The following is a 13331-nucleotide window of genomic DNA, read 5'->3' as shown; positions in this document are numbered from 1 at the left end:
ATTGCCGCTGCTGTTCCGGCCACCAGACTGCCAGACCACGGAGACTGCCGGGGGCCAGCGGCCATGGTTGCTGACCAAAAGGGCGTGGTGTGTCACCTCCTCTCGCATCCTCTTTGCTGGAGCTTGGCTTGTGGCCGGAGGCGCAGCAGGAGGCGGGCGGGCAGGTTGGCGCAGAGGCCCAGCGCCGGCTCTGGGTCTGTAGTGGGCAGAGTGGAGCGGGCAGAGCAGAGCGGGCTGCCCGCACCCTGGGGTCATCTAGGAGAGAACAAGGCCAGCTGTCATGGACCGCAGATCTTGAAAGATACATTCCCTGGCCTCGTGTGTGGAATTGCCTCTTGCAGCTGGGGAAAGAGTGTGCGGAGGAGAGCGTGGCAGGCTCCCTCCTTCGGTAAGTATCGGTGGGTGGGCTGGCTTGGACGAGACTTTGGTCACAGGGATTTGAGAGGGGTGGGCAGGCTGGTGAGTAGCTGATATAAATCAAAAGAAGGTTCTAGCAGTTCAGATCCGGGCGTGGGCTCAGCAGAGGCCGCAGGAGCAGGCTGGCCTCTCAGTGTCGGGAGCTGTGGGTTCAGGGAATGGCTCACTGTGTCCTCTGCCTGGCGCGGCCTGCACAGTGGCCCTCCCTGGGCTCTGCCTCCGCTGCCAGCCACTCTGGTGGAGTAAACCTTGCCTGGGACATCTGGGTGGGCAGTTGTTGGCTACTACTGAACGGAGAGCTGGGGGCAGCTCTTCTCTGGGTGACGGTCCTCGTGGGGGTCCGCCATCTCGGGGGCCCTTCTGGAGTGGGCGGAGGTGGACTAAATAAGCCTTTCGGCTCAGGGGGACATTCCGTTCTTTTTCACATGCTTGGATGCTTTAGTAAATTACGTATTCACACCCTGCACCTCTGGTGATCCTTACCCCTCCAGATCGTGGGCCGGTGAGTGAACACCCGGTGCCCCCGGGAGCCTTGCCTGCCCTGCTGCTCTGCAGGGTCAGGTCCCCAGGGCCACCCTCCACGGTGCTGTAGTGTTGATATACTTGGTTTAAAGATGTATTGCTTTATGTCTGTATTATTTCTGATATGTATTAAAAGTAAAACTGCTGACTCTGCAATAAGCACGCTTTCCAAGTTGTACAATTGGGGCAGTGGTAGGAGCCACCAGTCGTATCCCGAGTGCCCAGGCTCGTGACCCAGCGGAGGCTGCTCTGCTGCCCGGGGAGGGAGCAGGTGTGAGAAGAAGCACAACCGGGGGACAGGGTCAGTGCTGGACACGCGCCGTCCGCGTGGGCTGTTTAATCAGGCTGCCCGTCAGGCTTTTGGACAGATGTCTGTGGCGGGTGTTGTGGTCAGCCTGGAGTCAGCGGGCACTGCCCGGGACAATCTCAAGAAATATTGTGTCTTCTGGAACTCCTGAAATGCCGGACAGTGTCCTTGACTCATTTCTGCAGATATTTGTTTCCTTTCATAGATGCAAAGCAGATGGGAATTCTCTTAAAATATCCTATGAGGAAGATCATTGACTTTAGGTTCAAAGTGAGAACACAGTATGTTGGCATAGCCCAGTTCTTCCTTTTTCTCTTCATATTCTTGTGTATTTTTATTATGTTTGTGTGATTCAATGTGGATACCATCGTGTGTCAGTTTAAGATTTTTCTCCTTGTAGTTGAGAAGCTGATTATTCTGCTTTTAAATCATTTGCACAAGATGTATAGAATTCCCAAAGCTTTTTCATTAAAGAAGGGTCATATCTCACTACTTATGTGGAACTAAAAAACTGAAAATTGAATAGTGTTCTTCAAGGTTATTTTGTTTTTATGTTCTATTATGAGTAATAGATTTATAGAATAATATAATCCATTATTTACTTAGAATTTGTAGACATTTGATGCAAAGGATTAATGTTCTTAAAATTGCCAAGTGAATGTTAAATAAATGTCTCCATGCGCATTTTCATGCATCTGTTCTCCTGTTCTCCAGCCATGACATCATTCTACCCTTGCACGAACAGGCACGCTGTATGTCCTAACTGATAAATATTAATATGTAAATCATCTAGGTCATTTTACTCCAAGTTAAATGTAGAATGTTTGTGAATAGCTGAAAGTTAGCATGCACACATGAGCAATAAAGATGAACGGTGGGTGGTCTTTGTATTCTTCTGCTGCTCAGAAACAAGGCTGGCCTGGGCTGTCTGCGTGCTCGCTGACCACTGGAAATAGCAGGGGGCGGACACCAGCCTCTGATGGAGACTCCTGACTCTGGAGGCCCCCCAGCTGGTGGAGCTGGCACCTTCAGGGCCCCAGGGTTGATCTGTGCTTTCCTTGCACTTGGTCCAGGCAGCGGGTCTTAGGAGGAGGCCTCTGGTGCAGACACCCTCATCAGCTCTCTGAGGCTGCCTGCCAGGTTCTCCCTGCAAAACCCCTGACTCCCCCAGACCCCAAGTCGTCCCCTGGAAGGCACCATCCTGAGCTGTCCACTGTGGGTACAGGCATGGGATGATGGGACTGGCTGGGGGCCACTGCTGGGGGCTGGCCTGGCTGGCGGTGGGTGGGATGGGACGGAAGGGCTGCGGCTTTGGGAGCGTGGGAAGGGGCGAGCGTGGAGGTTCCCCGTGCTGGGGGAGTGTGATGCCCTTGGACTATGAAGCGGAAATGCTGAGTCAGGAGCCCTTGCACTTGTGAGCCCAGCGCTCAGGGCAGGCCTGGCTGGGAGGGCGCCCACCGCTTTCAGCAGCGCACAGTAGCAGCCTGTGGGACTGGTTCACATGATAAGGAAGCTGAGAGCCAGACAGATGTGCCCTTTCTGGGATTACTGGGGATGGAAGTTGGAGCAGGACACAGGGAGCGTTGGGTCTGCGCCAGGCCTGTGTCTCCTCTCGGGCCAGCAAGGCCGGTCGGCAGCTGGACATTCGGGCTCTGCTTGGATGCCTGGAGCCGCCGGAGGCCTTGCTTCCCTGCAGAGCTGTCCGTGTATCGGAACCGCGCAGACAGCGTGCGCCCTGGCGCTGTTCTTTCTGGGAGGGAAGCTGGGTGGGAGGGGTGGCCAGTGGGCTGCAGTGATGGAGCTGCCCTTTCATCTTCTCCCAGGTCTCTCCCCCGCCCGGCCCTTCCTGCCCGACCCATGGTCCTGTGAGCTACCCCCGCCGTGCAGCGCCTGGCTGAGGCCTGCAGGTTTGGCTCCGCAGCAGGAAGCCTTCGACATACTTGGCAGCCACACCTAAGATTTCCTGACATTTGGCCAGTACTATCGATGACTTCAAGTTTAAGCGGCTGTCTAGAAATTAGTCCATTGTTCTCTAGAAAATAGAGTTTAAGCTAATGATATTGAGGGAATCTAGTTCTTTCTTTTTCTTCCCTTCTGCTAAAGTTCTTGACTTATTTTTAGAGCTTTTTGTACTAATTCATCTTCCCTTTTTGGGGTAGTTTATTTAAAAAAACAGATTTGCAGGAGACACAACCCTATGTGCTTGTAGAGAATGGGGTGCCCCCCGCCCCAACTTTGCAACTCCGGAAAACTTGGCCAAGACTGCCAAGACTTTGGAATCTGGGCTTTATCATTTCCTTGCTTTTCTTCAGTAACCACAAATTATGTATTTTTAACCAACATTATGTTTAATTTTGCTCAGCTTTGACTTTTGACCTTGACAGATGCAGCTCAAGGTGTGTTTCCCTTCGAGCCTGGTATCGGCCACAGCGCGCTGCGGGCATGTCTGTGCCGACCGGCTGCGGCCACAGGAGCGCTGGGCCCGCATGGCTCATCCTGTCCATCTGGCCGCCTTCCCGCTTCCTTCCCACTGCTGACCAGAGCCGCCTTGAGGGCCCCGTCCGCGCCAGAGCCCAGTGTCTCTCGAGGGTTGACGCTTCCATGGCCGGAACTCGTGGCCGGCAAAGGCGCTTGTGGCCTCCCGGGGTGGTCTGCCCTCCCCCGCAGGCCAGAGTGGGGGTCACAGCCTCGCAGCGCCCACAGTTGTCCAGTGGCACATGTTAGCCAGGCTCTGGGTATGAAAAGGCGTTTTGGGGTTTCTCTTTTCTTGTTCCTGAACGCCGAGCCTGCTGTGTGTCTCTGTGGTTCTCGGCCTTTTGTAACTGAGTGTGAGTTGCTTCTTCCTGTTTCTCCTTGTTTAAGAAAATTGTCTTTTTCTCATTGATTTTTAGAGGTCCTCTCTATGGTTTGTATTTAAATTCTTTACCCATTGCACATATGCATAAAATACTTTTCCTAGTTTGTAACATGGTTTCCATTTTTATATTGTCTTTTGATGAAATTGAGTACTTTTAAAAAATAATTTAAAAAATTTTAAATTGTGGGGCCTCCCTGGTGGCGCAGCGGTTGAGCGCTGGGTTGCGAAGCTGCCCGCGGCCTCTGCGGCGCCGGTTCGATCCCTGGCTGCTACCCGGCCACCGGAGGAGGGTCCCACATGGCGCGCAGACCTCTCCTGCCGCCCGCTGCTCCCCTCAGCAGTGTCCTTCGGTCCTTCTGCCTGCTCTGCTCCCTGCTCTGGCTCTGGTGAATTCTCTCACCCTCCCGCGCTTCTGACTGTACCCAGTGCTTGTATGGACAAAACAAACAAACAAATAAATACAACATGCCTCTATTTAAAAAAAAAAAAAATTAAATTGTGATGATTTACGACATGTAACATGCAACATCAGATTTGCCATCTCAACCACCTTTAGCCGCGTGGCTCAGTAGCATCTCAGTGTCTCAGTGTCTCAGTGTCTCGTGGGGGTGGCTGCGGGGAGCGCTCTGGTGTCAGGAAAGGGGCAGGTGGCTGGGGGGACGCAGAGGTGCCGGAGTCTCCAGCCAGTGTTACAGCCCTGGCACGTTGCAAGCATCTGCATTGAATCAGTGGGTGCAGAGCTGGGTGATGGCAGGCTCTGGGGAGCACTTCTGTAGGAGCTGCATTGGTGATACTGGGGCGGGCAGCAGATGGAGGGAAGGCTGTGTCGGGGCTGGGGGGGTTGGGCAAAGTGCCTGCAGGTCGGGGGCTGGGGGGTCGTGCACAGTGCCTGCAGGGCTGGGGCGGGGGGCCGTGCACAGTGCCTCCAGGTCAGGGGCTGGAGGGGCATACACAGTGCCTGCAGGTCCGGGCCTGTGGAGCTGACTCGTCATAAGCAGGTGGGGCTTTCAAAGGAGACGGGAAGCTGAAGACCCAGAAGCAGTATTGGCTGGAGCGTGCATGGCAGGTTTGGCCAGCACCTTTAATTGACTTTCTTGGGGTAATGTCCTTGGTCCTGACCGACAGGCGTGCTGGCCTCACTGGGTCTCTTATGTTGTGCCTTCCAGGTGGGTAAGGAGCAGTTTCTCGTGAAGCTTGGTGCAGCTTTCTCCAGGCCTAACCTACTAGTCTTTGCTTAAAGCACACGAATGACAAAACTCAAAAACAGCTAGGCTAGAAACGTGCTGGAATCACGGTGAGCGTGAGAGCAGTGTCCAGCCACACGCGCCTTCCGGGCTGCTGCCTCTCCTGCCACCGCAGCCTGCCGCTGCGGACTCCTGCCCAGCGCCCCGTTTTACAGACCAGGCCACCAGATCTGGAGCAGCCCACCTGGCCCCCCATGGCCCCACAGGCGCCTGGTGCCCAGCTCTGCAGCTCAGCCACTGTCATGGTGCACCCGAGGCTGTGTCCACACTCCCAAACATTTAGTTTGACCTTTTATTAAATGAAAAAAGCCCAGGGACAGGTCCTGGGAAGTTCTTACGCAATGAAATGACACGAGCCTTTGAAAGCCAGTTACAGAAACCCCTCCAGATGCAAGGACTGTCTCCCCCGACTGCCCCTCCTTCCCGCCCTGGGCCATCACCGGTCTCTGCCTTCTCTGAGCGCAGGCTTGGTCCCCCCTGCTGCAGCGCAGGATGCACCGGCAGCAGCTCCCTTGGTGCCGGCTTCCCTGTGGTCCCGGGTAAGGACAGTGTGTCTCTGGGGGGGCTCTTGGACCTGGGGCTGGGGCAGTACTTTGTGAACTCCGTGGAATGGGGGCGCTGACGGGATGACAGGTACTACCTCATGTTGATAAAAGGTGTAAGTTGATGGGTGAATGCGATCATTACTGCTCACCAGCTTGATCACGATAGACTCCGTGCCCCGGGAGCTTGTGGTCACAGAGCTGTCCCGCCGTCACTTTCCAACCGGGGCGCTTCCATCCCCAGATACACCGCGCACCCGCCAGCAGGGGCGGTCTGTCCCCCGCCTCCCTCAGCCTGGGCTGCCCAAGTCTGCCCTGTCTCTGTGGCTTGGCCTGTTATCAGTGGGATTCACAGCCGAGGCCTCCCGCGGCGGCGTCTCCCGCTCGCTCGTGCTGTGGCTCGGCCGTGCCCCGTGCGGCTCCCTCCATCCCCCGCTCACGCCGATGCACAGGGCGGCTCCCACCCTTTGGCTGGGTGAGCTGCCGCTGCGGACATTTGTGCAGAGGTTCCGTGTGGATTCGAGTGTTCAGTCCCCGGGGACTGGCTGGGCTGGGCTTGCCAGGCGAGGCGGAGGCGGAGGCTGCGCTTTTCCGACCCAGCATGGGGTGCGGCCGTGCCGGGTCTGTCTGTCTTTCCAGCGCTTGCTGTTCTCTGCCCCTGGAGTGTCGCTGTCGGGCGGGTGGGAGGACAGATATTTGATCAAGTGTGGTTTGGTGTGTAGACGCCTGTCCTCGAGCTTGTGCTGGGGGGCCTGGGCTTGCCCCGGCCAGGTAGGCGGGCTGTGTCGGGTCGAGGATGAGACTTGTGTGCGGCGTCTGGTCGTCTTTCTCACTGTAAGCGTCTCAGGCCGAAGGCCACAGGGCAGGTTTTCTGATCCAGCACACGGGGTAAAGGAGGGAGTCCTGGAGCCCTCGGTGGCTTTTCAGGCTTATTGGGATTTACCGGGTACACGGCAGGCAGGGGTGCTGGGGGGCCGGGAGGCCCCGGCAAGTCTTCACTCTTTCTGGGCTCTCTGGTGGTCTCTGCTGCTCTCGTGGTTCTGCTTCTCTCGGCTTTTCTGTTCTCATGGTTCACTCTGCTTCTGTTTCTGCTTCTCTTCTTCTCGGCTTCTGCTGGCGTCCCCGTGACATGGCCCTTGAAAGCCCAGTCTCAGCCCAGGTGAATCCCATCTACCTAGGCCCACCCCTGCTCCAGGTTCCCGCCATCAGGCCTGCATTCAGGACCGCAGATCCGTCATCTATCCTGATGGCGGGAGGGCAGAAAAGCCTGATGCTTTTACCTCACCCTACATCATACCTGCCCGCAGCCACCTGGCGGGCCGGAGCAGGGTTTGCATTTCCGGCTCATTAGATCTTCACCCACCGCCGGCCTCACAGGTGACTGACTGCAGAGGAGGCACGCCCGTCCCTGCACACCCGCCACCTGGGGGCCCAGCAAGCTGGCTCGTCTCTTTGTGAGAAACATGGGGGTAGGTGTTCTGGTAATGACCTTTATTAAGTGGACCTTTAACCTTCATTATTGATTCCTCCCTTGCACACGTCAGAATGAGCTCGTCCCTGCAACGACTCATCGCTTAATGGCGGTGTCCTTATCGGTGTGTGGGGCCGCGGCCCGGCTCCCTCGGAGTCCATGTAAATAAAATACCTGATAATCTGGGGCGTGTAGGTGGCCATCCTGCCCAGCCGCAGTGGAAGCCGGGTGGTGGGACCACTCCCATGGGTGTCCCGGCCCAGTGCCCTCCACCACGGGGTCTGTGTTACTCTCGTCATGGACTCGCATGCCTCTGTGGAGTGTGGAAGTCAAGTTGTTCACATCAAAGAATTACTTTCTAGCTGGTCTTAACGCTCAGTGGTATCCGCCACCAGGAAGAAGACACCGCACGTGAGTGTGGGGTGACGCGGCGGTCTGAAGACGGAAAACACAGCTCACGTTGCCCGAGTTCTGGCCATCGTCGGGCGGGGCTGCAGGATGCGGCGACCGAACAGGGAGCACCCTCACGAAGTGTGCGTCCCGCTGGGGACCCGGGTGCTCGCTGCGGGGAGGTCCCCGTGCCTCATCCAGGGCGCGCCCGCGGTGACCCTTCCATCGCGTGTCTGACAGATGTCAAGTGAGCTTGCAGGGGTTCGTAGCATGTGGCCTGCGTGCTCCGTGGCAAGTGCTCCAGGGGCCGGTGTCCCCTCCTCACTAGATGTTAACGCTGTTCCCTGCACAGTTGCCTGGGCTGCCCGGGTGTGCACTGCTTGTCTGGGGAGACTGACGGTTTCAACATCAGACGCGGGTGTTTGGACTTGGTATTGAGCTGAAACCGGACAGCAGGAGGCGCACAGGTAGCGTGAGGTTGTGCTTGGCTGGAGGCCTTATAAAGTTAAATTGACTTTTAATCAATCGGTAGTCGAAACTGATCCTCTTCATGTGGGCGCCTTTCGCCCAGGGAGGCCTGGCCCTGCTGGACGCCTTATCCTCCTTGCTGGGGCTGAGCTCCTGGAAGTCAAAGAAGAATTGAAGGAATGAATGAGGTGAATCAGTAAACAGATACATTTTACCAGCCAAGGAGAAGCAATCTTAGTAAAGTGCTGTAAAGCGGGGGTGGGGGGCAGGGCACCAGCCGCACTTCTGAGCCTGTGCAGCCTTTGCAGGGTGACGCAGGTGACGTGTGAGTTCAGGTGTGAAGGGACGTGGCTGCACTTGGCGCATTCCAGGTGCTGGGGGCGGGGCTTTGGCCTTGGGGTGGCGATGAGTTTGGTGTGTGGGACATCAGCGTGGCTAAAGGGAGCCAGTGGCTGGGACGTGGCTGGTGCGGGGCCTGCTTTGCGGGCAGAGGAGGAGCTGAGCGTTGACGAGGCACGAGCGTGACTGCCCGGCAGCTGGACGCTGGCTTGGTCACGTGTGACCGCGGCGTGTGACACTCACCTTGCAGGCAGTCAGCCAGCAGGAGACGGTGGTGGCAGTCGTGATTGGGACAGAATGCAGGGCTCAGGAGCGTGGAGCGTGAGACTGAGTGGTGGGCAAGGTGGACTGTGAGGTTTTGTGGAGCAACTGAGTTCATGATGGTGCGTTTGCTGAGCTGGGCCTGTGTGGAGGAAAGGGCTGGGGGAAGGTGGGGCTGAGCCGCAGGGCGTTCCAGAGACTTAGCCGACCCCCAAGGGAGGAGGTTTGTGAGCCCAGGGGAGAGGCAGGAGGGGCCGAGCCCCCCTTGGAGGGGGGTTTGTGTTTCCTTCTTTAAATCGGGATGTTGGACTGGGTGTTCTCTAACACCCTTTCTTCCTGGAAACCCGATGTTCGTTGAACGTTCGTTGAGTTACAGCAGACATTGTGGAAAAGTGCGGCGCAGACCAGAGGACCCCGGGAGGCTTCAGCTCCAGGAGCAGCTGGTTTTTGGTCTCGCAAGTGCTGTGAAGGCAACAAGGATCTGCATGGTCAGACCATGGCTGGGCCTCCAAGAGGAGGGAGCAGCAGAGTGCAGTCAGACTAGCACTCTGCACAGATTCAGGCTGGACAATCAGCTGTACTCCCGGTGGGTCCCCATCCACCAGGACCCCCAGTAGCCTGGTTCTTCCAGCCCCTGGCAGCAAACGTGGCCACCTCCGTGCAGCCCCCCAGGCAGACGCCAGGTTAAGCAGACCCTGGACTCCAGGACACTTTTTAAACCACTTCTAGAGAGCCCCGTCTCTCACCAGGCCACAGGCTGACTTTCCCTTGAGACTGTGAACTTGTCAAGGCAGGGAACAGACTTCGCCTCTGCGTTCCTACCCACACCAAGTGGAGCCTCTCTCTGGTTACATCTGTGCTTTTAAGTTAGTGAAAAAAAGTGGGAAAATCATGCCTTGAGCTTGCTTAAAATCAAGGAGAGCGGACCGTTAGGAACATAACAGCTAGCATTATGCTCCGTCTTTGCAAGGGGTTCTGAGCTGTTAGTATTCATGGCTACAGTTAGAAACTCCAGAGCCAACAAAAACGTAAGCCAGTGTTACCGCCATTAAAAAAAAGAAACTTCCTCAGTGGACATGAAAAAATAAATGTATAAGCAGAAAGAGACATTCGACTCCACGTTCAGGAAACACTGTGTAGGCGGAAGGAAAAACAGACCTGGACGCTTCTGAACCCCCGAAGTTGACAGAGAAGACTAAGGCAGACCCCGCTGATCAGGGGCTGGGACCTGCTTTCCGGGGGTCGTCCCCACCGCCCGTCTCAGCCCCCCCACCTTCCTCCCCAGTCAGGACTCACTGGGTCTTGGCAAGAAGCCGCTCCACAGGGAGCAGCACCGGGCACAGCCCTGTCCTCCCCCCCGGGGCACAGCCCTGTCCACCTCTGGGGCACAGCCCCCCCCCTGCCCCCCCTTCCCCCGGGCACAGCCCTCTCCTCTCTTGCAGCAAAACGCCCAGGGAAATGCAGGGCGAGAGCCCAGACACCATCACCTCCTACTCCTCACTAAATTTGATGTCCTTAAAAACAGGCAGACTCCCGGGAGTTATTAACTGACAGATCCTGAAGTGTATTTTCAGATCAGCCATAGAATCAGCCAAGAAGCAGCAACCTTTCCACATGCACCAAAACAGAAGCAGAAAGCAAGTGATTATCAAAGCACCGCCTGGATGAAAGCGGCTGTCTGCTGCCTTCCAGGGGACGGAGCCTCCCCTCGCTCACCGCCCTTAGTTTCAGCCCCAGCCACCCACGAAGATTCTCGTGAACTAAGTGACAAAGGATTTATCTACATTTGCCCATGAAATTAGAAGGTGCTAGATTAATTACATCCACAACTGCTAAATTATGAAGCTCCAGGAAAGGCTTAAATAAATTTAATCCAGATTAAAAATAAACTCGCCACACACACGTCCCAAAATACCACACCGGGCACAGACACAAAGGGCCGACCTGCCGCCCGTCCTCGGCACGTGCCAGACGCCCTGGCGGGTGACCAGGTGATGCGCTCGCAGCCTCCCCAGCAGGAGGGGCCACGTGGGGGCCACGTAAGAACAAAGAACTACCCCAGCTTTACCGGGAGGGAGACGGGGGGAAGGAGCGAGGCGCGTGTGTGTACTAGTCTTTCATGTGTTCCGAGCAGAACCAGCACATCCAAGGAGCTGCTGGGGAGAAGAGGGCTGAGAAGTCTAAACTCACAGTGGCCGGCGCGCTCCCGGGTACCAGGCCCCGGGCGCCTGCTCCGCGGGAGGGAGGACGCGGAGTCACACTGGGGGAGAAAACCCAGAAAGCTGAAGAGCATCTGCTACACAATTCTATTGGCATCAATTTCTAGAAAATGCCAACTCACCTATAATGACAACAAGCCGCCCGGTGATTGCCTGGAGGTGCCGGGCAGGAGAGGGTGAGGAATGGGCGGCACTAGGAAACTTTGGGGTGGAGACATTCGCGTCTCTGTCGTGCTGATGGTTCTGCCCTGTGGGCACAGCAAAACACACTTCACACTTGAAGGACAGTTTGTGGTGTGTCCGTTGTACTTCAGCGCAGCTGCTTACGTTGTTTTTTTTTTAAATTTTTTTTTTGTAGTTATATTAATTTTATTTTTATTTTATTTTATTATTTTTTTAAAGATTCATTTATACAAGCACTGGGTACAGTCAGGAGTGCGGGAGGGTGAGAGAATTCACCAGAGCCAGATCGGGGAGCAGAGCAGGCAGAAGGACCGAAGGACACTGCTGAGGGGAGCAGCGGGCGGCAGGAGAGGTCTGCGCGCCCTGTGGGACCCTCCTCCGGTGGCCGGGGAGCAGCCGGGGATCGAACCGGCGCTGCAGAGGCCGCGGGCAGCTTCGCAACCCAGCGCTCAACCGCTGCGCCACCGGGGAGGCCCTGCTTACGTTGTTTTAAATAAAACAACCCGCATTGGCCAGCATTTGGGTTTAACCGGAAACCCCGCAATGTGATAGAGAAAACTTTTGCTTTTGGAAAGACATTCTCAGCCCAGGTACTCATAGCGCCGAGTCTCCGGAAGGCCCTGCGGCTCAGCCTTGTCTTCCCACAGCCCTTTCCGCCACACAGGCCCAGCTCGGCAAACGCACATCATGATGAACTCCGTTGCTCCACAAAACCTCACGGTCCACCTTGCCCACCACTTCCTTCTCATGCCCCGCATTCCAGGGGCTCCTCCTCACCCCCCCACCAGGGCCTGCCTGCATCTGGCTTCACTCCGAGGCTGTCTGGTGGTCATCTCAGCGTCCAGGTGTGCAGGGAAAGCTGCTTTGTGAGATTCCTATGTAAAGGAACAGGTGGTCTGGGCTCCCCCCACTCCTGATGTCCTACAGATTTTTTTCTTGCATTGAGTTGCGCTGTTCCCTCCTCGCACTAGAATCGCCTCGTTCTCCCGAGCCTGTCCTTCCTGTCCTTCAGGGCGGGCCCGCCTCTCCCGCGCTGTCCGTCCTGCCCACACGTGGACCGTGCGCGGGCGTCTGCTGGGCCGTGTGACTCAGGCCCCCTGAGCACCGAACCTTAGTCTCCTTCCCTGCAGATGTGGTTTTCTGCTTCTGCTCTGGACATTGCACTTTAGCTGCTCGCACCAAACTCGTGGCCCACCTAGGAGGCCTGTGGCAATGTGAGGTGACCCTGGCCTCTGGAGCGCCCTGGGGCCTCCATGTTTCTGGCTGCCCATGCTGAGCCTGGAGCGGATGCTCTCTAAATTTTTGTTGAGGGCCTCCCTGGTGGCGCAGCGGTTGAGCCCTGGACTGCGAAGCTGCCCACAGCCTCTGCAGCACCGGTTCAATCCCCGGCCACCGGTGAGGGTCCCACATGGCGCGCAGACCTCTCCTGCCGCCCGCTGCTCCCCTCAGCAGGGTACTTCTGTCGTCTGCCTGTTCTGCTCCCCGCTCTGGCTCTGGTGAATTCTCTCACCCTCCCGCGCTTCTGACTGTACCCAGTGCTTGTGTAAATAAATAAATAAGTCTTTAAAAAAATTTTTTTTTGGTTGAAATAAGACCTATTTGAAGGAAAGCTTTTAACTGTAAGAAGCTTTTTCGATTACAGTATTCATTTTTCTGATGCATTTATTTTGTGTTTCATTAAAAAGTGCTGTTCGAAAAAGTGCTCGGAGCCTTTTGGAGAGATTCTGCTTGTGTCAAGTCTGTTTGGAGAACAGTGGCCTCTCAGACAACATGCAACAACGCCCGACTGTTGGGCCTTGCGGTGCGAGCAGCAGCACGCAGCCGCCCTGGCCTCCAGCGCTGGCCCCGGGCCGTGGAGCCCGTGGTGTTCACCATCCAGGGGCCAAGACAGGATTTTGTTGTTTCTTGCAAGTTGCTAATGTCACACGGATTCTTTCTATGTGAACACGTTCCGTAACACATTCTTTCTATGAGACACGTTCCGTAACCTTCCCGGAGGCCGTCCTTCCCGAGAGGGAGATGGGCTTGTTCTCGGGCCTGTGGCCTTGCTCCTGCCCTGCCTCCGTGGTGGGGGCAGAGGCTGCGTGGGCGTCGTCCCTGCCTGCGAGCCT

The 13331-nt window shown here is 56.3% G+C and overlaps 1 protein-coding gene across 2 annotated transcripts in view; it reads left to right on the top strand.

Annotated features, from left to right (window-relative positions):
* The window catches only part of MBOAT2 (membrane bound glycerophospholipid O-acyltransferase 2), a gene marked incomplete at its 5' end in the record, with an annotated part of 52362 nt that overhangs the window by 11165 nt on the left and 27866 nt on the right, over positions 1 to 13331 (top strand). The window lies entirely within an intron of this gene.

Source organism: Talpa europaea (assembly GCF_964194135.1).
Source record: "Talpa europaea genome assembly, chromosome: 6".
In the NCBI taxonomy this organism is placed as follows: domain Eukaryota; kingdom Metazoa; phylum Chordata; class Mammalia; order Eulipotyphla; family Talpidae; genus Talpa; species Talpa europaea.
This window is presented reverse-complemented; position numbering and strand designations above follow the sequence as displayed.